The following is a 25339-nucleotide window of genomic DNA, read 5'->3' on the forward strand; positions in this document are numbered from 1 at the left end:
TTTTTTATATCTAAACAGTTTAATAATAGTTTTGTAGTAAAATATAATCATATATAAACTCAAGTAAACTCTGTCTCCTTCCCAGGCATATTGTGGAGGGGGCCTCTGAGGCACTCGTATCTCATACCCCTCCTGTCAAACTGGAAGGCTGTGGTAACTACTCAGAAATGAGGCAAAGATTCCCAGCTTAGAGCTATATTACCTCTCCTGAGACTGTCCTCTAGGGATCCAAGGGACAGAACATCTTACTTACATTGCTCTGGCAATGACACTGTTTAATTTATTTTAAAAATCTTCAAGTATTTAATATTACAGGTGCAGGATTACCTTTATAAGGGAGCTCGCAATCTCAAGCACAGTATGTGCACAGTTACTTAGGTTCTCAATCCCTTTGGGTAAATCAGGTAAGCAAAGCAGTTGTCCTCTCTTTAGATCGAAAGTATTGACTGGCTAATTTATGAAAACAGAAACTTCAAGTTTCCTTAAATAGGACAGAGTAGGCAAGGGGTGCAAAACAACAGAGCAAAAAAGAACAGATTTCAAAAGTAGAGCAAGTCCAAGATGGTGCTCAGAAGAGAGTATTGCCAGAACTTTGTTGCTTCTACAGTTCCAGATATAATAAGCCAATTTTGTCACACTTTCCAAGTGTTAGTGCTCTGATTTTTGGTGGTGCTCGTAGTGAAGGGTAAGTTATAGATACAGTTTTAATTTTAGCATTGTAGCTCTTTGATGTGGTTTCAGTTAGTTCATGAAGTTTAGCTGAGCTATACTACCTTTTGTATATAAAGATGTCAACACTTCAGAGCTCCTCCAGAGCCATTGGAAATCTGGGAATTTCCTATTTCTAGTCATTAAAGGCCCTGAAATATTAAACTGTGTAACTGATACTTATACACATAGTAAAGCTGTCATTGGTACAGGAATGGATCTGACCTGGATTTGAGATAAATATAATTTTGGTGGGTAGTTATTCTTAAGGAAACTATATGGACAGGCAGGGTGCAAGGCAAAAGACACCAAGGGCGTGTCCAGACAAGCATGCATGTGCCTGTTCCACCATGTCAGTCCAGTTTGAGATACCACAAGAGGCATGCTGAGAATGAAAAAATGTTCTCTGTGTTGCATATTTGCAGCACCGGCTCTAAATTTGATACCTGGATTTCAGGTATCAAAAAAAATATATCCATGGGGAAAAAAATGGGGCAGGGCATGCTCCAGAACCATGGTCTGAGGCAACCTCAAGGTAGGTTCTCCAGAAAGATGCTCTGGTATCCAGCCAGAGTGTCTCTATGGTGCTTCTGTTGCCCTAGCACATGCCCTTAGCATGCAAGGCAAATAGAGGCAGGGCAAGGCTGTGGTATGACCCAGCACTGGGTCCTGTCCCAGGTAAGCAGGGGCTGGCGGGGGGGGCTGTGTGTTTTCTGAAGGGGTTTGTGGGTGTGGGGTGGATGTGTGGGGAGTGGTGGGAGGGTGGAGGTTTGTGGGGGTGTGGGGAGTGGTAGGGAATGTGGGGTTTGTAGAGGGGCTTGAGGGGGGGCCACCACACATCTGCCTACCCTCCCACCCCCTGCGGTGCACAGCCTCTGATGCTGGCAGCAGCAACCACCTGGGCCATGTCTGTTGTAGCACTACCTGACCCACAGTCTGTGTGGGGAGAATGGATCCGGCCCAACCCAACCCAGCCTGGTCCGGCACACCCCACTAGCATGCCTTTGGACAAAACTGGGATGTGCGGCTCCAGGACTCATGGCTCCTGTCCAAAGGTGTGTGCTAGCTGGGCGGGCCAGACCAGGTCAGGCCAGGCCCATTCTCCGCGAGAGTCAGGCAGTGATACACAGTCCCACAGCTGCACATCACTGGTCTATGTAAAGTTAATGAGGGGGCAGAGGCAAGAAGGAAGTGCAAGCCACTATTATTTTTAGTTGGGAAAAAAAGAGAGAATCTTCTTCCATTTCAAGAGAAAGTTTCATGGGATCCACTTTTTCTGTTACACCTACCCAAAATCAGCCAGGACTTAAATGGTTGGGGCAGGGTGCTAAAAGACATTTGATGAATGTTGTTACTACTTTACTTAGGGAGAGATATTACTTTTCCCAACCTCCTCAGCCTTTCTTTCCTTTGCTTGTCTTCTTACATTGTAAATTAGATTGTCTAAGGTATTTAAGTTTTTAAAAATGCAGATAAGCACCTAGTGAGATTTTCAGAAGCAACTCTAACTCCCATTGAAATAAGTTGAAGACAGTCACTTGACCTGCTCAAATGGTTTTAAGCACACCTATCCCCATCATTAAATACCTAACTGCCTTTGAAAATTTGGCTCTGCATGTGTAACTTTGGGTATATGAAGCACTTAGCACAATGGGCTTTGATTCTCTTGGGATCTCCAAACATCCTCTTCCTCCTCATCGTCATCATCGTCATCATCATCATCTTGTCATGGGAAGGTACAAATTGCACTTCACAAAACAAGTCCCAAGCTCTGTACAATTTCATGCTCTGATTGCAACCTACAGGAGCAGAGCTGTCAACGGCTGTCTGCTAGGTGGGTTTACCATTAACACACCCTATTCACTTTCTCCCCTGCAAAGTTTAAGCTGTGTTGAATACCTAATCTCCCATGCCTCCTATTTTGGTATTGACAGGCAAGGTATTTTCTGGTGTTACAACCTTCTTTTACAACTTTAGTAAAAGGCATTGGCCAGCAAAGGCCAATGTAGACTTTGATTATGGTTCCCTGGCTTTGCATCCTCCAGATCAGTGGTGACCAACTGTTTTGGCACGTGTGCCACAAATTAGTTCTGCACTCTTCCCAAGTGGCACACTGATCCCCTTCATCTCCCTGCCTGCTACTCTGCTTTCTGCTCCCAGCCCTATGCTCCCTGTCCAATCAGCTGCTCTGCTTTCTGTTTTCTGCCTTATCTACCACTGTGCTCTCTGTACCCTCCCTGATCCACTGTGTACCACACAAAGAGGCTGCCCCAGCCACTTGTGGGACCCAATCCTGGCTGGCCAATCCTGCTCCAGATAGTTAAAAGGGCATGTACAAAATGAGAATAGCTCCAAAGGTTATTTTAGCACTGACTGATAGGGAGTTAGCAATAGAAATCATGAAGATAAGTTATACTAAAGCCTCTACAATGTCTGTAGATGTGACAGAGTGAAAAAAGAATAAAGCACTTTACAGTCGGTCACACAAGAAAACTCAATTAAAAAGCTGTTATTCTTCAATGTTTCAGTCAGCAATTCCAACAGTTATCAGGGGACAAATCAATTTGCAGCATCTGTAGGCAGCTGTTTAAGTCTGTGAATGGAGGAGCATGTTAATAGAGCAAGACTGACGTTAAATACTTAGTTTGAAAGTTGGCATTTCAGGTGGGGAGGTTTCACCAGATGTGAAGGAGGGATTGTTTTTGGTGTTAATTTTGTAGCATTGCATTCTTAAACTTGTAAGGCATCATGTCATTCCCTTCATTAGTCAAGTAAGTTTAATTTTGCTCAATGTAAATGTCTTCTCAGACATTCTGCTCCGAAAAAGAACATCCATGTAAAATGTAAAAATTATAGGTAATTGTTTTGTGCAGGAATAAAAGTAGTCATGTTAAGAGCAGTCTTAAAACTTTTATGATCTTTGTATCTTGAATAGAGCATACTCATGTGTGAAACCTGTGTATTGTTTGGGAACAATCTCATAAACAGAATGGCATTTTGTCTTGCTGGGGACATCAAGTCATTTAGGGATTTGGCTACTTTCATTAAACTTCTTGAGCATATAATATGTAATTTATAGGATGCCATCGGAATTTTAAAAAGTTTCTCTCTTTTGAAAAGTAGACTGCATATAAAATCAGACTTTATGATTCACAGCAAAGAGTTTGTCTTTATGCCAGATGTAAGTTTTAGTTATTTATAGCTTGGTTGGGTTTTTTTAGTGAGGGTTATTCATAGTTGACACTTTGCCAAGTAAACCGATCATAGAATATCCTTTCTATCATATCAGTGCCCCAGTATTGCCCAGAGATTTCCTATTATGACACTCTGTATCCATACACAGCTACCTTGACTAGCCTGGATCTCCATGCAGGATGAGGGTCATGTTTTGCTAGATAGTCTCATAATCAAACCTTTTTTTATGGACTTGAGGTGGGCAGATCTGCACATATATCTACTTGAAGCATTGTCCTTGTCATATCAGCACTACTGACTACCTTGTCACTAGTCTTTAAGACTCTGACATCCAAGAAGAGACATCCTCGTTCTGTTTCATAGCCTGGAGTAAAGGAGCTCTTTTGGGAATTGTTTAGTGAATTACTTCACACTGGGCTGTGCATCATCTTTATTGATGATGCTAGGGAAGATGCCATCTAAGTAGTACCTCTGCAGAAGTGGAGAAGTATTATTAAGCTTTTCAGGCCCTGGACCTAAATAGCTGTACAGGCTGTTGCAGGCTGATTTAACACCTGAGAGTGTTTTGAGCCATGATCTAGAGGAAAGGCTGATTTAATCAGGATTTTCCACTGATTAGGATTTGATTTTATCTATTTTTAAATAAATCAAAGTATATTTTGTGTGTATTTTCCACAATTCACTCTAGCTTTTTGTGATAACATAAATCATGTTGGTGCTCTGTCACAGTATAGCATGCTCCTATGGACTAATCAATGTAATTCAGCCTTGTGCAGAGATTTTTGTACCACTTCATTTCCAAGTGGGCTTCAATAGGCTTAACGGGCAAAGCATATGATATATATGGAAATTTGATGTTTGGCTGAGAATTTCATCAGTATGTAAGGTATTTTTTTTTTTTTCCCCAAACGCAGAGTACTTGTGTAGCCCAGGTAACTCAGATATATACTCCCTTTCTCCAATTGAAGGGAATTGTTAGCTGGAAGGTTTGCTGTAGGGCGGGTGGTGGGGGGGGGGAGGCTGCAGACCGTTGAGTTTCCCTCCGTCCCTATAGAACCAAGCCAGGACAGGTAGGGGACTTAACTATATACACATTTATTTACATTAACTTATTACAAGGGAAAGGAACATGGATATAAACATATGTACTATATAGATATATTTATAAGGTATATAAACAAGTAACATAAACAATACCCTCTGGGTAAATGACATAAAACCTTATACCAGTGCTCCAGATACCAGTAAGTCACAGGTAAGTATCTGATCTGAAACAGATAAACACCGAAGTTAAACTTAATCCCAAGGGGAAACTCCAGTGCCCTTGGGCTTTTCCCAAACCCTACAAGGAAGCTGGTAATTTTAGGGGGCCCTCCCAGTGGGACCTCCACATTCAGGAGCCCTTATTTAACCAGGGGGGACTCCCCCTCCCCTGTGGGAATCCTCTTTTCCCTGCAACTCACAGCTCCCAGGCCCGGAAGGTGGCCTTCATCCTCTGCGCCAAGCTGCTCTCTCGCCTGCAGTGGGCTTCGGGGGAGTCACCGTCCCCTAGAACAGGGCTCCTCTATGCAGGGCTTCTGGGGCAGGCTTGGCCCTGTCTGCTGGCTCAGTAGCCCGAGCACTGTCTGGCTCCCTGGACTCAAGCGTTTGCTATGGGTTGGAGGTCTGGGCTGCCTCATGCAGCACGAGGCTCGGTCTGCTCCCGGACCCTCCATGCAGCGCCTCCTGCACTGAGCTGCCAGCCTCATTCTGGGGGTTGAGGACCTGAGCCACCCAAGCGCTCCAAAGGTTCTACACTGTGCACCATCCTGTGCACCGTATCTCTGGCTGCACACCAGAGGTTGCAGACCCAAGCCGCCTCACGCAGCTCCCAGCGTCTGGACACTGTGCACCATACACACCGAGAGCCTAGGTGCTGGAGCTGTCCACCGTTCTCTACTGATGGACGTCTCAGGGGCACTTCTGGGCTACTGGTTTGCCCTGCTAAGCAGCTCTCCTCAGCTCTTCTCTCTTCTCTGCCCTGGATGTGTTCCCCTCATGCTGGGCACGCAGCTCCTTTTATACGCTCCAGGGCTCCGTCCCTGAAGTCTTCTGGACCTGAGTGTTGCAGTCTTCAATCAGGTCCAGGAGTTGGGGGGAACTCCTCTCCTCCTCCCCTCAGGAAAGGGGCGTGACTTAACTCCTCTTGCTGCCTCCCGGTTGGTGGATGGGCTCTACCAATCAAAACAGCAATATTGCAAGCCTGGGACTCAACCCAAACTCCAAAAGGCAAGCCTGCTACATGTGGATAGTAACTATTTCTTACTGTAAATAAACACAGAACCCAGATAATTCATAACTAGGTCATTCACAACCTGCTTAATTTGCAGCAGCTTACCAAATTAAGAACAAGCCACTTTGTTCAGTAGCATAACTGCAGCAGAGAAACAGGGGCACTAGCCCTGCGCACTAATTTGGAGGGGGCATAAAGATGGCGGCCCTGGGGACCCCACACCCCAGCAACTGCAGCCAGGCAACGATGCATGAAACAAATAGCAGCCCCTGCAAGGTAGAGTGCAAAGACCGACCCTTCCTAACCCCACCTCCCAGCAAGGTACTATGCGGGCAGCTAGCCCTGGCAGCAGAAGCAGCAGCAAACACCACAGTCAGGTAAGACCCTCCTTTGACACACGATGCAGAAAAGGCTGAAGGGCTGAAGTACTCAATGTCTTTTCATCTCAGTCTTCACAGGCAAGATCAGCTCCCAGATTGATGCACCTGGCAACAGTTTGGGGAGGAAGTGAGCATCCAACAGTAGTGAAAGAACAGGTTAGGGACTGTTTAGAAAAGCTGGATATGTACAAGTCCTCTGGGCTGGATACAATAAACCCAAGGGTTCTGAGGAAGTTTGATGACATGATGGCAGAGCAATTGGCCATTATCTTTGAAAACTTGTGATGATTGCAAGAGGCCTTAAACAATTGAAAAAGAGAAAAGATAGTGTCCATCTTTTAAAAAAGGGAGGAAGAAGGATCTGGGGATTTACAAACCCATCAGCCTCACCTGAGTCCCTGGAAAAATCATGGAGCAGGTCCTTAACGAATCCATTTCTAAGCACTTGGAGGGGAAGTTGATTAGAAACCATCAGCATGGATTCACCAAAGAGAGGGAAAGCAAGGGACCAGCCCTACCACACATTGCCTTTATGGCGACAGGCTGATCTAGGGACGCATGGTGTCCACACGGAATGGAAGGGTAGAGAAAGAGTCACTGCGTCCTGGGATACTGGAGGACTTCAACTTGGGTGGAACAGGAGCTGGATTGTGCAGATTACAAATAATCCTACCCTGGAGTGGTGTAACCTTCAGTCATATAATGGGTGCTTTAAGCCACTTAAAGGTGTTAGCATGTAGACAATCCCAGAGTTAAGAGCTCCAGGAACCACCTAAACATAACATGTAACAAGGCCCTTAGTTTCAACTGGTGTGTCTGTTCCTGTATTGCTCATATCCTCATTGGGTGCATCTACACATGTAGTTAATGCACATGGATAAACTCTGGAGTTTATTGCTCTGGCAGTTATTTAGGAGTAGCACATGGAACCTGGTCAGAGAAGCCCAGGCTGGCAGGGGACTGGGGGAGTCAGACTGCCAGCCCAGTGCTACTCCCACTGGACTCCACATGCTGCGGAGGGGGGGCTGAAGCACAAGGGTAACCAGCAGGCAGCCCCCACACTGAAGCACCCTTGTGCTCCAGCCAGCCATGCTACAGCACATGGAGACCAGTCAGAATGCTGCAGAGCAACTGGCTGGGGTATGAGGGCGCTTCAGCGTGAGGACAGCCAGCTGGCTAGCCCTGAACTGAAGTACCTGGTGCCACAGCCAGCCAGGGCAGCATCTACACGTGTGCTGCTGCACACAAAAACACTCCATGGCAGGATAGTATTTGTATTTTAGCAGTGCTATCCTGCTTGGAGTTTATTAGTTTCATTGCCCTCATAGGGGTGCATGTGTAGATGCCGAGATGTTTACTGTGCAGTTAATTAGTCAATGCACAGCAAGCATTTCTTGCAGATGTGCCCACTGTGAGGTATTTTGAGATATCTTCAACTCCTTCTTAAAATTTTCCTTCATCTATGATCACCAAGTATGAACGAGATTGAACCTCCTTGTTTTTTTTAGCTTTAACTGGCCGGCATGCTCTTTGTTTTTTAACTATGGAATTAGCTTTGCTTCCTTGCTGTAACTCTGTATTTTAATTAGCCAATCTTTTGACCTATTCTTGAATCATGCTTAGAAACAGCTCTTCCTCTTCATTGAAGTCTGTGTCTATATTTACTGTATATATGTTCTTACTTTCTCTGCACACTTTAGCAAATGGTTGAGTTTATTAGAGCCCAAATGCAGGGCACTTTCTATATTCATGCCAATTTCCACATCACTGACATTTCTTTTTACTTCCACATCACTGTGCATGCCAGCTTAATTTTGGTGGACTTTTGTTTTGATAAATTAGTGAGGGAACATAGAGGAATTTTTTCCATGTCTTTCTCTAGGGTTTCTATTCAAGTTTCTGTTTGTTTTGCAACTTGGTACATACACATTGCCTTTTCTAATGTCAGGTTCCTTTCTCTTAGTAATTGCTCACACAGTCATCTGGTCTTTAAGGAGAGAGTCTATAAGTGATCCATATTCATAGGACTTTGACAAATTTTTAGGTCTTTGACAAATTCTTCCACTGTTTCCTCTTCTTTTTGTGTTCTTATCCTAAACATCTCTCTCACGTAAGTAATATTTTTCCTAGAAACACAATAATCTCCAAATATTTTTATTACTTCCTCAAGGCTTTCTTCTCCTCCCTCCCCACTTTCTCCCTCTGTATAATAGGCATTATACACATCCAGTGCTTCATTGCTTGAAATGGTTAAGAGCAGAGCAGTCTTTTGCTCTTCCTCTAATTTATCTGCCTCTGTGGCTTTCATATATAGCTCAAATTGCTGTTTGAAAATTTTCCATGCATTTTCAACATTTCCCATGATTCTCACTGGCAGCAGGGGAGTTACTTGCAGTCTTTCAGGCTCTGTAACAGCTATTTCTGTATTACGTCTTTCACTGGGTCTTCCAGCATGCTATGCTTCCACTTCTGTGCTTTTACTTCTGGTACCAGTATCTTGCCCTTGTTGCAAAGAAGGCTAACAGCATACTGGGCTGCATTAGTAGAAGCACTGCCACCAGATCAAGAGAAGTGATTATTCCCCTATATTTGGGACTGATGAGGACATATCTGGAGTACAGTATTATGTCCAGTTTTGGCTCCCCACTACAGAAAGGATGTGGTCAAAATGGAGATAGTCCAGCAGAGGGCAATGAAAATGTCTAGGAGGCTAAGGGGCTGGGGCACATGACTTATGAAGGGAGGCTGAGGAAACTGGTCTTATTGAATCTAGAAAAGAGAAGGCTGAGGGGGGATTTAATAACAGTCTTCAACGACATGAAGGGTGGTTACAAAGAGCATGGAGGTAGACTGTTCTCAGTGGTGGCAGATAACAGAACAAGGGGCAATTGTCTCAAGTTGTAGAAAGGGAACTTTAAGTTTGATATTAGGAAAAATTCTCACAAGGTGGGTGGTTAGGCCACAGCTGGAGTACTGCATCCAGTTTTGGGTGCCACACTTCAAGAGGGATGTAGATAACCTTGACAGGGTCCAGAGGAGGGCCACTCATATGGTTAGGGGCCTGCAGGAAAGGTCCTACAAGGAGAAATTGAGGGACTGGATCTCTTTAGCCTCCATAAGAGAAGGCTGAGAGGAGATCTAGTGGCCTTCTAAAGATTCATCAGGGAGGGGCAGCAAGGAATAGATGATTCTCTGTTTACCAAGGCACCCCTTGGAGTAACTAGAAACAACAGCCACAAACTGATAGAGAGCAGACTTAGATCAGACATTAGGAAGAATTACCTTCCAGTAAGGGTTACCAGAATCTGGAATGGGTTTCCAAGGGATGTGGTGCTCTCCCCTAGCTTGGGGTCTTTAAGAGGAAACTGGACAAGCACCTGGCTGGAGACATCTGACCCCAGTGCTCTTTCCTGCCCAGGGGTAGGGGTTCAGACTTGATGACCTTCCGAGGTCCCTTCCAACTCAGAAAATCTATGAAATCTAAAGAGGTGGAATGGGTTAACAGAAAGGTTGTGGAACAAGGTTTTTATGACCTGGCTAGACAAAGCCTTGGCTGGGATAGTCCTGCTTTGAGCAGGGGGGTCACTAGATGACCTCCCGATGTCCCTTCAAACCCTAAATTTCTATGATCTGCAAGTTTGTAATTTTGAAGAATTCTTTATTACAGATAATAGGCAGACAAGGTTCTTTGTGTGAATCTGATATATTTTATTAGACTAATTGAATAGATGGAAAACAATTATTAAAGCAAGCTTTCAGGTTCAAAAACCCTTCATCAGGCTAAGGAAGTTTCAGCAGTTGGTGTGTGCTCTTCTTGGATGGACAAAGTAGTCAGAGGTAACAGTTTTGCTGTTGCCCCTGCAAGAGTCCTGGGACTGACTACCCATGTTCCCTGACCTAGAAATTCCTGCTGACTTCACCCATGGGATAATACCCTTCCATAACATTTTTTGTCCAGGAGGACTTCCTCTGTGTCACTGATACTTCACAAACCCTGATCCTTGCAGGAATGTAGGAGCCAAGCCTTGCTAAGATCTTGGCTGAGAGATAAGAACTCTGAATTTGTATTACTGAAACTGTCTTAGGTCACTTTGGCTATATTGACACATAGCTGCTATGGTGCTGTGCTTTAATACTTCCTTTTGGAAGTACTAAAGTATGGTGCAGTATGGGCAGTTACTGAACCGTGAGCACTGTGCGCATGGTTCACAGTTACGTTTCACTGCTACATCACCGTAGCGGCATGCTATACTTGGGGAGAGTACCACTACAGCAACGTAGCTGCCAATCACATGTAGACCCATACAATTGCTTCATTACCATAGTGTGCCATATGGTAACATAACACAATCTACATCGCTGTAGGGTGACATGTAGATGTGCCCTTTATACAGAAATGTCACTTGAAATTTCTTCTGTGCTGGAAACAATATTCTAACTACCTGCTGTTGCTTTAGTGATATTTCATATTTTGGACTTGATTTTTCTTACTTCTTGCTTTCCCTGACAAGTTGAAGCAGCTTTACCATGTGTGTAAGTGGTACCTTCAACCATAAGTGAACTTTCAAGCATAAGAATTTCTCTCAAATCAACAGAATCTTTCAAAATGCAAGAAACTGGTTAAGTGCAATTTCTGCACGGACACAAATACATACAATACAAAACAAAAAGTACATACTATTTCTCTTTTTCCAGATCCTTTATTTCTCTTGGCAGCTGGTTACAATATAAAATGAGATTGGCAGTCTACATGGAAAAAATGAAGTATAAGGAATTACCAAGGCACCCCATTCTATATAGTAAATGGCAGGCTTGGTTACAAGATATATGTATAAATAATAAATAATAATCCTTTTATAGTTTAGCCATGTACTACATATTTTTATTTAGATGCATCTTTATTTTATAATGGTTTGCAAACAATATCATGGTTGCAGCTGTTGCAGAATTTATGATAACATAAGGCACTGACTCAATGAATGATTTTATGCCAGACTATTCAATTGGTAAACATATTTCTTGTGTTCTTCCAAAGAAGACTGATGGGGAGGACAAGTTAACCATACAGTATGAACCAAAGGTAGGAGAAAGAAAGTGAACCAAAGTGTGACACTGTCAAATTAAATGATTTATCAATTAACTAACTAACTGATATTATGGAGATAAACAATGCACAAGGCATTTTTTCTTCAAAACTGGCCCATGTGAAACAAGAAGAAAGCTGGCTACCTCAAGCTCTTAATTACTTTGTTGTTTCGGCTAAAATCAGAAAACTTTCCTACTCTAAGTAGTGACTTTTATTAGTAGGTTGAGTCAAATCTTTCTCATCTCCCATACTCAAAGAAGAAAGACTGCAGCACAAACAACCTGACTCCACTGAAGTCAATGGAGTCATTGCTCATGATGTTTGAGGTTAATAGGGAATGCTTATTTGGTGAAAGATTATTTAAGTAGTCTGTATTGGTGTATATCTACTCTGCCTTCTGGCTTTACATGTTGCCATACTTAATTATCAGGGCTTGAGAAGCCGCTTCTTATAGGAGGAAGTGGTCCAATAGATACCAAAGCCTGAGGGGAGCCATTTCTTTGTTGTTTTTTAGGAACCTGTACTAACTTACTCTCAATACTGCTAACTTAAAACAAACAAAACAGCACTTAAAAGAGCATCAGTAGAAGAGAAACTGTTGATGAAAACCTATGGTTCAATTTGTTACACCTGCAGGGTACCTATACACATGATTTACCTCTGCTCAGTTGTGTGCTAATTAACATGCATCTGAGCAGACTCGATTAATCTAGTCTGCTGGAGCATGCTAATTAGTGCAGTCCTGCAGCCTCTGCATCACATGTTTTCAGCATCCCCATATTTCAAAATGGCACAGGGCACTTTAACTAAAGCTCATCAAACTCTGAGAGCTGCTCTAATTAAAGCGACTCACCCCAGAGCATATGTATAGAGACCCTCAGTGACTAGAAAGGAACTGATGGATATATGGGAGCACTCCTCTTTTCAACCCTATTGTGGGTTGGACAGGTCAGTGATCCCAATGAACAAGGCTCTCTTGCATCAGTGCCAATCCTACAAATGGGAAGACACTCAAAGCAGCAGTGCCATGTACTAGTTAGCCATGAAGATTTATCTGCAATTTTTGTGAAGAAAATCAGTCATCATCACTGAAACATTTGCTATTTGTTCAAATTTGTTTAAATTTGAATGCTTTTTTGTTCTTTTTGAAGAACTGGAATTCTTGTGCCAAAGCCACAGACCACAACAAACATAGCATATCTATGATCCAGTAGGATGCGTGCTTTTCAGTTCAAAACACTAAAGCCAGGATCTGGAATTTAAATGAGATTCATTCTTAAGAAAAACAATTAAACAAAGGGAGCAGTTTTAACAAAACTAAAAAACCAAAATCATATACACACATGCTATGCAAAACAGCTTCATAAAAAACTATTGTGCTGTCCCTGGAGAAGCTGCTGTCTTGTTGGTCCCAGCAAGTTTTTCTAAAACTGCTCCCTTTGTTTAACTATTCTTCTTAAGAATGAAACTCAATTTAAATTCATTACAAGATTTTATGTCTAAAGTAATTTAGCATTACAGAATATTTATGTACCAGCTCTTTACCTCTGGATTATCCTGTGATAATCCTTATTTGACACTATTGGAAAGCTGATTATGATTATACATTTTGGTAGAGTTTCTGCTGACTACCAACCAGGTCTGAGATCCATAGGTTGCCATTATCTGCACTGTGCCCAGGTCAGCCTACTAACTAATCAACTGACAATAAAAAACAAGAAGCAAATAAACTACAAAATAAAAGTGAAAAATATTTAAATGCATTTTGTGAAATCTGTAGATGCAGCTACACATCTATGCAGTTACATTTTCTAGGATAAGGCATTTTCTGCACAAGAACTGTCATCAAAGAGCATGGGGATCTTCTTGCTTTCCCACTTCCCAACACTAAATAGTTGGATTATACATATCTAAGATGGTCCTATGTTTGCACAGAATTGAACAGTCTACTGTCATACCAGGCAAAGTAGGTACATTATATTCAGATTCAAAGGGTTATGCTGATCCTAGAGTTGTCTGTTAAGAGTTTATAAGAAGTTGTGCAGTGTTTCTGTGGAAACCAAAGATACTACTTTGTTACTCCAGCTCCATGTAAAGAATAAATATTTCTTCAATACTCAAATATCCTATGTACTTGCACAGTAGGCCACCTCCATATTATTAAAGTGGGGTTTTTTTAATGGAATTGTGATTCTTATGTAGCCAGAAAATATCTAAAGCCAGAAAATCTTTATTTTCAGATGTCTTCATCCCATACTATGAATTTGTTACGCTTTGGAAATGATCTATTTTGGTACAAAGTAAATTTCAGCATCCGTCACTCTTTTGAGTGCAATAAATAAGAAAGAGGTGGCAGATTCATCTTTGATCCACCTTTAATAAAAATCTTTTAGCTATATATAAAAAGTGGTGTGACAGTTGCAAAAAATTATCTGATGTGACAGTATCCTACCAATTTTGATATGAAATATGACCTGACATTATACTTTTTGGAAGATGCCAGAAGTAGAAAAAGACCGACTGACAGACATGTCAAGAAGTATAGTACAGAATAAAGACAGCAAGTTCCCAGAATCTTCTGCACAAGCTGCTGGCGATATGAGACAAGACTAAAAAAAGACGAACCACAGCCCAAGATCTGAATGCCCAAATCTGGATCCACAATTCCTAGCTGGTCCCTATCATACCAGGCTAAACCTATCTTCCTCACCTCATATCTGAAAGACCCAGAACTGCAGGAAGTTCTGACATAAGCCTGAATTGTTTTCAGCTTGTTTCTGGGAATTACCTGCTCCTATTTGCAAAGCAGGCAGGAACATGAGGATTTATTCACAGACTTTCAGCATTAAGAAACACACTGTCACTCCCGACAGCTGATACTTTCTAAATAAAAATAGAAAGGTCATTGTTTCTTACACACTTTCAAAGCATTCACTGCACTTCAAGGTTCTTTGGGTAAATGTGATATTGTTTATTAGACCAAGTAAATAGTTGGAAAAATTGTTCTTTGCAAGCTTTCAGGCACAAATACCCTTCTTCAAGTAGGGAGAGTCTGTTGTTGTTTGTGTACTCTCCTGGGTAGAAAATAAGTCAATATGCACTTCAATATATTTCACTATCTCCATTCTGTTTGCTGACTGCCTTAGTGTTTGGAACTTCTTGTCCAAGTATATTTAATTTTGGAAACAAACAGAGTAAGTGCTGTCTTTCATCATTGTCATCATATGGACTAATTCTGAGCAGCCAATTGGAAGTCAACAAAGATAACAGATACAGTGGAACCTATGCAAAGAATCTGCATCTGTCCAAGAAATAAGAGCTGCTTGAGCTCAGTAGATTTTTGTAATCATTTGGGTCTTTGGCTGGCACATGTACACAAGTACAAAATATGCCTAAAAATCAGTAAAAGCTACAGATAGGTCAAAATGTATAGAAAGGCAGTATAAAAGTTAGAGTCACTTATCAGAGAGAAAAGACAAAGAATTTTATACTAAATTGCTAGAGCCAGATTCATTTACAATGCAACATCTTCATGTTGCTCTGGGACAGAAAAAATGGCTCAAAACACAAATCCCACCCTTGCACAAATAAAATAGATACCATATTTTATGACACGACACATTGTATAAGTCAACCCTATATTTCTGTTAAAAAAGTTAGGATTTTTATATGTCTGGTGTATAAGTCAACTCCATCTCGGTATGTGAGGTGCTGGAAGTCTGGGTGGGCTCATGGGAGAGGCTGTGCTGGTGAGCTCCCAAGAAGTTGGCTCGGGCCCCTGGGAGCTTGGGCAGCACGCAGCCTGCTAGCAGCCCACCTGGGCAGCCCCAGGGAGTCCTGCCACCATGGAGGAAAGGACCAGGCCCCACTGCAGCTCAGGGGCTGCCCAACCCAACAGCAGCTAGCCCTCTGCCTCTAGCGCAGGTGGCAAGGCTCTGCCAAAAGTAGGACTGGGCCCCTCTCAACTTCTGCCATCAGCAGGCACCTGTGGCTGGCAGGATGCATGGCATCACCTGGGAAGGGGCTGGCTTACCCCAAGTGTAGCACAGCATGTTGCGGGGGGAGGAGGCCTGGGGGTGTCAAGCATAGCCGGCCATCGAGCTGCCCAGACCCATAACATTCAGCTCCTGCATTCATAGATGCTAGAGTCAGAAGGCAATAGATCATCGAATCCGACCCCCTGCCTTGGCAGGAAAGAGTGCTGGGGCCAGATGCCTATCCAGCCAGTCCCCAGCTGCACATGGTGGAAGGATGTGGGGCCAGCTCCACCCAGCCCCATAACATGCAGCTCCCACCTGAATCCCTGGCTGCAAGTTGTGTCAGTGAGTGGAGCGAGCCCAGCTCAACCCTATAGAGTAGGCTCCCTGAGCTCCCACCCCTTTCCCACAGTGGGAGGCCCTTGCCCTGGCCTGGTGGGGCCCTTACTTGAATTCCCACTCTCGCAGGCAGGGAGGAAGGGCTGGAAGCAGCCACAGGGTTGGCAGAAAAAGCCTCTACCAGGCAGAGGCTTCTGGTCTCTAGCTCTCCCTGGCTTGGGGCTGGGATGGGTCAGGCCAGGCTGGGGTGGGGGTGGTTGCTTTGCAACCAGAGCTGCACCTCCTGCATGAAGGCACTGCTTGCAGAGGGACAGTGAGAGCCAGGGCTTACAAGGCTTATGGAAGAACCCCGCGACTGGATCTGGCCTGCGGGCTGTATTTTGCCTGCCCTGATGTAAATAATATGGCTACAACCTATACCCCTGTAACATGGAAAATATCAAATTCAGCCATTTGAAATGGAACATGTACAACAGAAAAAAGAAAGAGGCCAAAATCAACAACGACATATATTTTCTATACAAGAACAACATATATAGGCCTATACAAGAAACACAACTTTGTTCCCCGAGGACTTAACATGTACAACCCTCTGACTACTACACACAACTCCAAATATGTTTCACAGCTATGCAGAAGAACTTCAGAGAAAATTAGAAATCATCTACTTCACCTAGTCTACTCCAAAAGAGACCAGCTCAGGAAAGAAAGTACCCCATACTACAACAACTTAAAAGACAGAAATCCAATCATCCCACCTGGACAAAGGAGAAGAGATTGATGTCATATATCTTGACTTCAGAAAAGCCTTCTATGTGGTATCCCATGATCACCTCTTGGCGAAACTGTTCAATTGTGGCTTTGGGTCCACCATGATCCGCTGGCTGGGAAATTGGCTCCGTGGTCAGACCCAGAGGGTAGTAATTTGATGGCAGTCACTCATCATGGTGTCCTGTAACCAGTGGGGTCCCCCAAGGCTCTGCCCTTGGACCCATATTGTTCAACATCTTTATTAACAATGTAGACATTGGAGTCACAAGCGGACTGGCCAAGTTCATCGATGACACCAAACTTTGGGGAAAACCATCCACACCAGAAGACAGGTGGGTGATCGAGGCTGACCTGGACAGGCTCAGCAAATGGGCGGACAAGAATCTGATGGTGTTTAACACCGAAAAATGCAAGGCTCTCCACCTTGGGAGGAAAAACCTGCAGCATCCTTATAGACTCAGCAGCGCTATGCTGAGTAGCACTACGGAAGAAAGAAACTTGGGGGTCATCATTGGCCACAAGATGAACATGAGCCTTCAATGCAATGCTGTGGCTAGTAAAGTGACCAAAACGCTGGCTTGCATCCATAGATGTTTCTCAAGCAAATCCTGGGAGGTCATTCTCCCCTTGTACTCGGCCTTTGTGAGGCCGCTGCTGGAGTACTGCGTCCAGTTTTGGGCTCCACAATTCAAAAAGGATGTGAAGAAGCTTGAGAGAGTGCAGAGAATAGTTACACACATGATCAGAGGTCAGGAAAACAGACCTTACAATGACAGGCTGAGAGCCATAGGGCTCTTCAGCCTGGAAAAGCGCAGGCTCAGAGGTGATCTGATGGCCACCTATAAGTTTATCAGGGGTGACCACCAGGATCTGGGGAAACGTTTGTTCACCAGAGTGCCCCAAGGGATGATGAGGTTGAATGGTCATAAACCAGTGCAAGACCGTTTCAGGCTGGACAGGCTTCCTCTTTACTGTCTGAGTCCCCAAGGTCCAGAACAGTCTGCCAGCGGAGGTGGTTCAAGCACCTATATTGAACACCTTCAAGAGTAAATTGGATGCTTATCTTGCTGAGATCCTACAACCCCAGCTGACTTTCTGCCCTTTGGGCGGGGGCTGGACTCGATGATCTTCTGAGGTCCCTTCCAGCCCTAATCTCTATGAAATCTTCACTGATAATATACAATGGATACAAAGAGACTTCAAAAAACTTTCTACAACATTCATCCTACATAAAAAGAAGAAATGGAACAAATTACTCCAAGAACAAGCTCCCCAGCCACAAAACAACCATCAGAGGAACAACACAAACACCTTACAACATTCCAACCTCAGACTTGATGAAACTGAAAACAGCAACCAGCCCTCAAATATTATCACTTTCTCCACACACACGCTTACCAAAACTGAAAAATCTGTCCTTTCTAAAGGCCTAAATTTCTGCCCAGGAAAATACTCTAATAAAATATTTCAATGTAGAGAACTAGAAGAATTCTTCCAATGCCTCTGCCTCAAGGAACATTTCCATGACCAAACTGAATCCACTCCCAAAAACAACTCATCCTCTGACAACACTCAGGAAGAGATCGACCCCAAAAAACAAAACAAAACGACATTGGACATCTCACAGTGGACGAAACTCTAACCTTGACTGCTACACTGACTGCATCAGGGAAAAAATGAACAATGAAATACTCAACAACATACATCACCATAACAACCTCTCTCTATCAGAGAAAAAGGCCATAGAATCTCTAAGAACTAACCACCAAACAGTAATAAAACCATCAGATAAAGGAGGAGCCATAGTCATCCTAAGTTGTGAAGACTGCATAAAGGAAGCCAACAGACAACTGTCTGACACCACCTACTACAAAGAACTACAAGAAGATCCTACTCCCCTTTTCACTAAGAAACTCAACAATACCATAAAATCATTTCTAACAGGACTACAAGAAAAACTACAGACCTTGATCCCCCAACTACCTAACCCAGGGACTTTTTACATGCTCCCTAAAATCCACAAACAAAGGAACCCTGGCAGACCTATCATATCCAAACATGGGACCCTAACTGAAGAAATATCAGGTTTCATTGAGTCAATCCTAAAACTGCTCACCACCCACAGAGCAAGTTTTGTCCAAGACACTACAGACTTTCTACGGAAACTTAAAAACGTAGACCACCTTCCCAGCAACACCCTCCTAGCCACCATGGATGTTACCAGCCTATCTACCAACATCCCAAACCAGGATAGCATCCAAGCCTGCCTTATACATCTACAGGAACAAGATTACAACTCAGAATACAGACCCAAAGATATTACTGACCTTATACACTTCATCCTCACACATAACAATTTCACTTCAACCTCACACACACCAATTTCAGGTGAGATCAAACAACAACTGCACACCAGAATGAATGCACACCAGAAATCTGTCTAAGACAGGAATACTCAAGTACCTGTAGGGGCACATTTCTCACAAGAAAGCACTCTGTCTCCAATCTCTCAGTCCTGATCCTCAAAGGAAATTTAAAAACACTTCCCAGAGATGAGCCTATGAACTCCACTTCATCAACCTCCTGGATACTAAAAATTATGGACTAAATATAGACATTGGATTTATGACACAACCTGCCTGACATCCGACTCCCAAGGTACTTCTCCACTATTTATCCCCCTTCTCTCCCCACCACCCAGCCTGTCTCTCACCCATTGACTCCTCAATCTACCTCTTCACTGACGGCCCATCTTGTATGCAGTCCAGCCCAGCCTCTGGCTTCTTTACTATTCATTCCATCCAGGAAGAGCACACACCAACTGCTGAAACTTCCTTTGCCTGACGAAGAGTTTTTGAACCCAAAAGCTTGCTTAAATATTGTTCTCCAGCTAGCTAGTTGGTCTAATAAAAGATATCAGATTCACCCAAAGAACCTTGTCTGATGTAAATAAAACATTTATGACTTAAAATATAAGCCCCTTGGGTTGATTGGCTGTGTTATGTTTCTAATGCAAGAAAATACTGCAGATGAAACGCCATGCCCTTCTTCTTGCCAGTGTAACTTTTACTAATACTTTCTCTTGATTAAAGCAAAATAATTTTGAGAGGCAAATGAACAATGAAGTATACTAATACCTTCTGTTTTCTGGATAAGTTGACAAATTAATATAGGAATTGTAGATCTTTGTTTTCCCTGACAGGTCATTTACATACAGCATTTTTAATTACTTAAAGAAACAAGAAATCATTGATCCATTTGTCTATGTTTTTTCAATTCATCTGATTCAAGGTAGGATCTAATTTATTGTCTCTCTATTAATTTAATATGATGTAACCATTCTGTGTTCTAGCAGATTAGAGTTTTGCAGATTACCATTCACATGTTGGAATTTTGGCATTTGGTACCTCCGTGGTTTTCCTTATTTCTATTGTTTTGTATTTTTATTTCTACCTACATTTTCCCCTAAAAATTACCAGAGTCAATTTTAAATTCTGCAGTGTACTTCCCAAAGTAATGCTTCCTGCAAGATGAAGAGGTAAAGGGGAGGGGAAAATTTTATGTAATACAGTATTGTGTTTTGCATCACAAACCTGAAAAGTCTTGTAAAGTAAAAAGCTTATAGGGGATGTACCAGAACACCAAATATATATATTACAATGAAAAATGAGATTAGCAGGAAATACATTTTTTTTAAAAATTTACTTAACCTAGTTTTTAAAACTTCTAGGCCTGTTCCTGGAAGCATAAGAGTGCTTCCTGTTGTGGGCTGAGTAAAGTGTCCTAAGTTCTGGCTTCAGTCAATGAAAACTAAAGACATTTAGCATCTTACAAGAATAAGGCTGTTAAGTTGATGAGGAAGCCATAGTTCTGTGCAGTTTAGAAAAGTACGATTATTTTCTCCTGTAGTAATGATCTGATTTTTGCTGCTGGTTTGGAACAATAGTTCAAATTCTAGCTTTTCCTCTCCTCCCCTCACCCCCCCCTTTTTTAATATAACTCTAAAATTGTCAGTCTGCTGAGAATCTCTTCTTTTAGGTTAAATAGCTTCTTTTGCACAGAATTTCATTAATATTCATGGATACATAGAACAGTAAAAAAAAAAAAAAACCCTCTGAAATTACAATGAAATATAAGTCAGACAGAAAGAAAGGGAAAATAGAATTTTTGACATATCCCCCTAGTTTTAATAAAATCCAAAAAACATTATTTATTCGCTTAAGGAAATAAAAAGAAACACACACACTACCCTCTTCAAATATTCCTTGACTTTTCCATTGCTGTGTAAAAGATGCTGCCTACAAATCACAGCCAGGCAAAGAGAACCTGGAGAAGCTACGTCTAGCTCTCTGTCCTGCAGGGCTGGTTTGTGGCCTTGGCACAATTACACACCTCAAACCACGATGCTAATCCCTGCAATAAAGCTGGGAGATTGAAGGCCATTCCTGTAAATTAGATGTTCTAACTCAGTTGAGCCAGTCTGGTGCATAAATATTCAATCTGTTCCTGATTTACTGTTATACTTGTCTACCTTACCGAAAATAGTTTGTTAGTTTGTTTTATCTATCAATGAACGTTTTAAAGCCCAGTCCCTGACTGAAGTGCTCAGCAGGAAGAACACCAAATTAGAGAAAAATTAGAATAGAACCTGGAAACCAAATCCGATATATACACTTTGCCATTGAAGCTTAAAGGATCTATTCCTAAGCCTGATAGTTTAAAAACATTAAATGCCCAGAGAAGTCACTGCTGAATAAATAATACATTCACTTAATATGAACTTCTGTGCAAGCCAGTATTACCATGCTGAAATATGAATATTGTTGCCTATTTCATTTTATAAATTAAAGTTGGAATTTGCAGGTATCATTACATGTGGGTTTGTGAACTAAGCTGAGGCTCCAGTAGAGTAGATAAGCACTACTGATTTTGCCCCATCTACAGTTAGATTTCTTTCCTTGCAGCAGGAGCTGTTGGAATACAAGGGATTTTGTCACAAAATTACATCTTTGCTACATAGTATATACATTTTCATTTGGAAGTCTTATTTTACAATGAAGTATTGCTCATTGCTAGTTTGCACTACAGTGACTTTTATCACTAATGATGGATGAAGCACCAAAGATTAGAGAAGCCTTAAAAAGATCACACATTTACCTGAACTTTATCTAATTACGCCAATGTCCTTATTTCTCTTCTTTTCCTACCTTCTCTGCCAATCCTTCTATCTTCTAAGGGTGTGTGTAGACGAAACAAGGAGCATGTGTGCACAACACTTTAAAGCGGACTAAATGCTTTTGCACTGGTTTAATGGTGTTGGTGTTTGCACGTGTTGGCATCGTACTGTGCATTAATTACAGCCTATGTAGGAAATTTGGCAGCGTAATGCGCCTTAAATGGCTCCTCTGAGGAGTTTTAATATGCTTCCCCTACAGCCGTGGACTGAAGCACTGGGCTCTGTGCCACTCAGCGGCTCTACAGAAAGCCCTGCAGGCAGCCTGGCAGCAGCATGGGAAGGCAGGCTTCGCCCAAGAAAAGCAGCGAGACTGATCTTTTTTTTTTTCCCCCCTGGAGCCTGCCTGCCTGAGCTGTGCAGGGGCCCAGTGCTTCCTTCTGCAGCTGCGGTGCCCCCCAGGACTGCCTCATCCAGGTGCCTGCAGGCAGGTGCCACCTGGGAGGGGTGGGGGTGGCGCACTGCTGCTGCAGAAGGAGGCACCAGCCCCCCCCACAGCCCTGGGACCACTCTTCTCTCCAGCAGCTGGTCCTCCCCTCCCCGCCGCCAAAGAGGCAAGTACGTCAGCGGGGTGAGTGCACAACACAGGGGTTTAAAGGGCCCTAAATAGAAGCGGTGTTTTAAAAAGCCCACTGCTTCAATTTAGGAGCCCTGTTTTGCCTACACGTGCCAGGTACTTATTTTTCTCTAAGCTCCCTCTCTCCTCTGGCACACAATCTCAAATAGGTTCAGCTTCCTCTCCTCATCATCCAATAGGCTGCTTTTCTTTTATGATATTCCATGAGATGGAAAGGTCTGCTTTGAAGGATTTTTTTGAGCATCTGTGTGTACCATGGCTATCTGGAAAATCGAATCATGTAAATTCTAAGGTCTTGGAACGTCAGAGCCCTGTGACTTATCTGAAGTGTTTTGTAGTCATTTACATCTGAGCAAAACTCATCATAGAATGCTAATAGAGTCAGGATAAGCTTTATGCTCCCTTTTCACATATATGTATCCATGCAAAATTACATTGTTCTTCACCTAAGCCCAACAGTAGCTGGTGATGTGATGGCTATATCTTTTGGAGATCAATAATAAACCAGGTTCTAGGTCTTCTCCAGATTTTATTTTCTCGGCCCGGCAGCATTAGAATTCATGAGGTTGTAATTCAGAAGCTATTTTGTAAGTATTGACCAATCCACAGAATGATTTGAGTAAAGAAGCCCTTTGGAAGTCCAGGAGAAAGATTGTATCTCCTTCTCTGTAGTAAGGTACAGTTATGAATTAGCCTGATTTGTTTCTTATTAGTTGAACCTGTGCTTCACTGAAGAAAGTAATTTTTCTTAAACATTTTTAATAACCTTTTGTAATTATTATCATCTTCATTTTATGGTTTTTGCATCATTCCCTGTTCCAACTTCAAAAGCTTTCAGACCATCGTTTCCATCTGCTTTCTTCTCTTGTAGACTATAATTGAAAGTTTTGACATGGGTGAGCTACCAACTGCTATGATCTGGCCTCTGGATCTTCTCTGGAATAAGAGAGTTCAGTTACATAGATTTTCTGAACTACTTTGTCTATTCATAGTCCTGGCTGGACTATGGAAAAACATTGGACTAAAATCAGATAGAAATAATTCATTTTCATTCTCATATGGTCTGAATAGCTAAGATACTAATCACAGATGTAAGTAATTTCTGTCATGTCTTAGAACTTCATAATACATCTCCACAGGATGTTGTGCACAAAAAAAACTGATATGTCACACGACTGCTGAGATCCATATGTCAAGCAACTGCTGCACAAATCCATATAACCCAAAATCAATATGCAAAAAATGAACATCAGACCAGTTCTGTTATTCTCTGTGTAACTGGGGCCCTGCTCAGGGCCAATCTCCACGTGGCCCACCCACCTGTTCTTGGGCCAACCACCTGCTTTCTCACCCTCCACGTCTTGATCTTAATTAATTAATAAAGGTGTTAATTAAGTGGGAGGCTGCCAATTTTCTGCCCCAATGCCAGGGGGCACTATCTGCAGCTCCATTCCTCCCCTACACCACAGTCCAAGCCTCACAGATGGCATCTAGGTATTCCTGACATCACCAGACCCACACTGGGCCCCAGAATCCTTCTGATTGAACCCCAACCTAGAGTCCTCTCATCAGGTGGCCCCATCCACCTTAATACAGTCTACATAGCTCCCTGAAACCATTTTCCTCTCTTGGGTGTGGTCCCCCCAGGACCTTCAGCTACCAGCCCTGGCCAACCTCCAGGCCAGTCAGAACCCCTGGCCCTCGGCTCTCAGGAGTCCCTCGCAGTGGGCCCCTGGCCCTTTTGACCAGTCTGGTCCTGGCCCCAGCATGGACCAGTCGAGGGTACTCTCTTGATCAGTATTGAGTCTCTAGCCCCTCACTCTCTCTAGGGGTCCACCCTCTGGGCCATCCACACAAAGGGGTAACCCGCCCAGTGGTGGATGCTAGGGGTTAAGGTGCCCTGACCCACCTTTCACCGGGGTGATCACTGGCCTGGCATTTCCTGGGTGTAGTTTTAGGTCATACCCAGGACCAGGAGCCTCCTACCATCCCCTACAGCTCCTTCCTTACCTCCAGATGAAACTCAGCAGCCCTCTGGTCAGACAGTGTTGTTGCCTGGCCCCTTACAGCTGAACTGGGCTGTTTATATGGGCAGCCCTGAACCTAAAATGGCTGCCCTCATTAGGCACCTGGCGGCTGCCAGCTCCAGGGCCTTAAAGTGGCAGGCACACACAGTGCCCTGCCACACTCTGCTTCTGTCCAACTGTAGCCAGTGATATGGTTGGTATCATTTGGATATGGGCCCTTGGAGTCTCACATAAGCAAACCTTTTGACTTAGACTTTACTCGCTTGCTCAAATTTTGATCAAATACAGCAAAATAATGTGATCAGAGGTCAAGATCAAATGTCTGTCTATATGGGGGAAGTTTTATTTGTAATTGGATTAGCCTAGTTAAGCTAGTTTAACATGATTATAATACCATATTCATACAGAAACATGAAGACCCTTAAAGCTGTGTGAGTTGATGTATTGTTACCTCGATGGAAGCTGAGTTGTAGCTTAGGGCTAAAATATTCGAAGCTGCATAAGTGATATTAGAGCAAATTCTCATTATCTAAAATCACTTAGAGTGTCTTTACATCTGTGCTGGGGTGGGTGGGGGGCACTTTAATTACAGCCGCTCTAATTAGATGCCTGCAGTGTCTCATGTATTCAGCATCCTGTGTTCAGAATGGTGGCAGGAGTGCTTTAACTAAAGCTCATTCGACTTTGATTGAGTCTGATCCAATGCATTCTAATTAGAACATGTTGGAGTAGGTGTCTGACATGCGTATAGGTGCTTTTAGGTACTTAGGCCCA

General features: G+C 42.9%; 1 protein-coding gene across 4 annotated transcripts in view; it reads left to right on the plus strand.

Annotated features, from left to right (window-relative positions):
* LOC149863589 (serine/threonine-protein kinase TNNI3K) overlaps positions 1–25339 on the plus strand; it is a 212003-nt gene that overhangs the window by 51133 nt on the left and 135531 nt on the right. The window lies entirely within an intron of this gene.

The sequence above is a fragment of the Crocodylus siamensis genome, chromosome 5 (assembly GCF_052110815.1).
Source record: "Crocodylus siamensis isolate JL-2025a chromosome 5, ASM5211081v1, whole genome shotgun sequence".
Taxonomy (NCBI): Eukaryota; Metazoa; Chordata; order Crocodylia; family Crocodylidae; genus Crocodylus; species Crocodylus siamensis.